Below are 4,422 nucleotides of genomic sequence, written 5' to 3' on the forward strand. Positions count from 1 at the left end.
TGTCGTATTTCTTCATTAATGTCGCGAATGGCTTTTTATAAAAGTGGGTTCCACCATCACTGATAATGACTTGAGGCATTCTAAACCAAGAAAGGATGTTTTCTTTTAGGAATTTAATGACCGTGAAATGGTCATTATTTCGACATGAGATCACTTTGACCCATTTAGTAACATAATCAACCGCCAGCAATATGTAAGAATTTTCGAATGATTGGGGAAATGGTCCTATGAAATCGATGCCCCAACAATCAAATGCTTCAATGTAAGAATGAGGTTCAAATGCATCATATTTAGATGGGGCAATCCCCCAAATTTTGACAACACTCGTAAGCTTTGCAAAAATTGTTAGCGTTCTTAAACAAAGTGGGCCATTAAAAGCCCCATTGCAGATTTTCGTCATGGTCTTCTTAGCCGAAAAATGGCCACCATAGGCATGTGAATGATAGAAGGAGATTACACTTTGATGTTCATCATCAGAAATACATCTCCTTATGATCTAATATGGGTAATACTTAAATAGATATGGATCATCCCAGATGTACTTGTCCACCTCGGTGTAGAAATTTTTTTTATTTTACTTTGTTCAATGTGTCGGCGTAATACTTGCTGCAAGATAATTTACAATGTTAGCAAACCATGGTAAGTGGGAGACTTTGAAAAGTTGTTCATTATGGAACATGTCAATAATGTGGGTCATCTCAATGAAATCAAATAAGACAACCTAGAAAGATGGTCAGCTATTACATTATCTACTCCTTTCTTATCGTGAATCTCTATATCAAATTTCTAGAGTAGGAGGATCCATCTCAATAAACGGGGCTTCGCATCCTTCTTAGAAAGAAGATACTTCAGCGCCGAGTGGTCCATGAATATTATTATCTTGGATCCAATCAAGTAGGACCTAAACTTGTCTGAGAGTTCCTTCTCCATAGTGGAATAATTCATCTAGGCAGAGTTTAACGTTCTACTTGCGTAGTAGATCACATATGATTTTTTCTCTTTTCTTTGGCCTGATACCACCCCAATAGCATAGTCGCTAACGTCGCACATGATCTCAAAAGGTAGGTTGCATTTAAGTGGCTGCATGATCAGAGTGTTAGTCTACATGCCCTTAAGCTTAGAGAAAGTTTTTTAGCATTCTTCAGACCACTCGAATGGAGTATCCTTTTGAAGAAGATTACATAAAGGATGAGATATGTGTTTGAAATCCTTAATGAATCTTCTATAAAAACTGGTGTGTCATAAAAAGGAACGCACGACGTGTATGCTTTTGGATGGAGGTAGGTTAGAGATAAGATCAATTTTAGCTTTATCCACCTTGATTCCATTGGACAATACAATCTATCCAAGTACTATTCCCTTGCAAACCATGAAGGGACATTTTTTTCCAATTAAGCACAAGGCACTTTTCTTCACATCTTTTCAGCACATGTTTAAGATTTTCAATGCAATCGCTAAAAGATGAACCAAAAACAAAGAAGTCGTCAATGAAGACCTCTAAAAATTGCCCCACCATGTCTGAGGATACTCAACATGCATCGATGAAAAGTGGCGGGCATATTACATAGCCCGAATGGGATTCTTCGGTATGCAAAAGTGCCAAAGGGACATGTGAATGTTGTCTTTTCTTGGTCTTTAAGGGCTATCTTTATTTGGTTATATCTCGAATAACCATCCAGAAAATAGTAGTAGGAATGACCAACTAACCTTTCTAGAAATTGGTCAATAAAAGGCAAAGGAAAGTGGTCTTTCCTAGTAAATGGTGTTTAATTTTCGGTAGTCAATGCACATTCTCCAAACAGTAGTAACTCTAGTTGGCATGAGTTCATTTTTCGCATTAGCTATGATGGTGATCCTGGACTTCTTGGGAACCACCTGTGTTGGACTCACCCATTTGCTATCGGATATTGGGTATATGATACCCACATCCAATAGCTTAAGCACGACCTTAACCACTTCCTTCATATTTGGATTTTGTCTACATTGTGGTTGTCTAGATGTTTTCACATTATCCTCAAGGTGAATGTGGTGAGTGCATATCAAAGGATCAATTCCCTTAAGGTCCACGATGGTCCATCTAAGGGCTCCTTTGTATTCTTTTCAAGTAGCAATGAGCATACTCTCTTGTTCCTTATCCAGGTGGGAAGAAATTACCACCGGATATGTCTCATCTTGACCTAAGTAAGAATACTTACGATCAGCTAGTAATAGTTTAGATCAGCTTCGGTACCTTGATATTTGACGGTAAAGGCTTTATCGCATTAAGGGGCAATTGTTCAAATTGTATCCTCACCGAGCAATTTTAAGGACCAGTGTTGCATCAAGCAAGGAGTCCATCTCCCTAATCATCTCATCATCCAAATTAGGGGAGTGGGCCAAGCACATCTCTAAAGCATCAGAGTAAAGAGTCAAGAGGGCTCTATCTTCCACGAATGAATCAATCAGGTTAACTTCGTGGGTATCGTCAACTTCCTCGGGTTGTTTACACGTGTTAAAGATATTCAGCTCTAATGTCATATTCCCGAAAGTCAATTTCATGATTCCATTCTTACAATTGATAATCGCGTTTGATGTAACTAGGAATGGACGGCCTAAGATGACTGAAATATGAGTGCTCATGTCTATGATGGGCCATGTATCCAAGACGATAAAATCTACTAGAAAGTAGAATTCATCAACTTGGACTAACAAGTCCTTGATCATTCCTCTCGGTATACGAACCGAATGATTAGCTAATTGAAGTGTAGTCTTAGTGGGTTTTAATTCACCTAGACCAAGTTATTTGTAGACTGAGTAAGGAATTAAAATCACGCTCACTCCTAAGTCAAGAAGTGCATGCTCAATCCGGTGGTCCCCGATTACATAAAAAATAGTTGGGAACCCGGATCCTTGTACTTTTATGGCATATCTTGCTTTAGGATGGCACTTACCTTTTCAGTTAGAAAATTTTTCTTTTGAATATTTTGCCTTCTTTTGGTCGTATAAAGGTCTTTCAAGAACTTGGCATATGAGGGTATTTATTTGATAACATCCAAAAGAGGAATGTTAACCTTCACCTGTTTTAAAACCTCTAAAATATCCCGAGTGTTAGATAGAGGTTTTGGTGCAATCAACCGTTGGAGGAATGGCGCAACTGGCTTGTATGCTTTTTTTGGTTCTTTCTCTTGTGGAGCAATGCTAGATCTATCATCTCTTTTTGCTTCTTCCGAATCCTTAGGATTGTCAACCGTCGTTGGGATGGTCTTATCAATTATCTTTCCACTTCTAAGAGTGATGATAGATTTAGCTTACTCCATGTGATTCGAAGAGCTAGGGTCACTTATTTCACATTGTTGTTTTGGGTTAAGGAGAGGTTGGGCTGGCAAAGTCCATTTCTCCCTAACAACAAGTTGTGACTCTATTCTTTAAATGGACTATGCAAACACTCACAAAGTTGTCTTGATATCTTGGAATGCTTGCAATGTATTCTAATTAAATTGCTCTTGATTTTGCATGAATTTCTTAACCATATTTTCTTGAGGCCTCCTTTGATTAATAAGTTGAGAAAGGGCCTCTTGAGGTGGAGCAATTTGTCTGTTCCTCCAACTGAAGTTTGGAATATTTCTCCAACTGGGATCATACGTATTTGAGGTGAGTCCATTAAATGATCATTGGTAGTTGTTTATGGCATTTGATTGCTCATGCGACAACTCTTGAAACTTAAGAATTATGGGAGAATCTTATGTTAAGTGTACATTGCTAGCACAAATACTGCAAGCAACTTCCACAAGCTCGTCGGGTTTGACAGTTTCTACCTTCATAAGTTCTATGGTGTCGACATTCCTTGTGAGAATGGCCATACTAGCGGTCATGTCATCGTCTTCTCTTAAGACATACATTCCTCCCTTCCCTCTTGATTGACTTAGCTTAGAAGTTGTGGGCCTTAAGGAGGTATCTGATGATTGTGCATTTTCAGCACGTTGGTCAAAGTAATCACAAGCATCATCGGCCTCCTTATTCATGAGCTTTTCGTTACACATCATCTCTACAAATTGGCGCATGGGCAAAGTAAATCCATTAAAGAAAAAGCTTATTACCCGCAATGTTTTGTAGCCATGATGTGGACAAGAATTCAAGAGATCCTTGAATCTCTCCCAACATTGGGAGAAGGTTTCTTCCTCTTTCTAGGCGAAATTCATGAATGCCCTCCTTAAGGTGTTTGTCTTATGAACCAGGAAAAACTTTTTAAGGAACTCCCGGGTCATCTCAGCCCAAGTACTAATGTATTATGGCCTTAAGGAGTGCAGCCATGACTTTCTCTTTCAGTGAGAAGGGAAATAATTTCAATCTTAATGTATCTACAGAAACACTATTAAAGTGTAGAGTAGCTACAATCTCCTCAAATTCTTTTAAGTGCAAGGAAGGGATTTCAAAGTCTAGCCC

General features: G+C 38.6%; 1 non-coding gene across 1 annotated transcript; it reads left to right on the forward strand.

Moving 5' to 3' along the window:
- Positions 1 to 4,089: 4,089 nt before the first annotated feature.
- Positions 4,090 to 4,197, forward strand: LOC131224549 (small nucleolar RNA R71). The gene has a single exon (XR_009161024.1). It is a non-coding gene; the product is annotated as a small nucleolar RNA R71 (small nucleolar RNA).
- Positions 4,198 to 4,422: the final 225 nt, after the last annotated feature.

This window comes from Magnolia sinica, chromosome 13, assembly GCF_029962835.1.
Source record: "Magnolia sinica isolate HGM2019 chromosome 13, MsV1, whole genome shotgun sequence".
In the NCBI taxonomy this organism is placed as follows: Eukaryota; Viridiplantae; Streptophyta; class Magnoliopsida; order Magnoliales; family Magnoliaceae; genus Magnolia; species Magnolia sinica.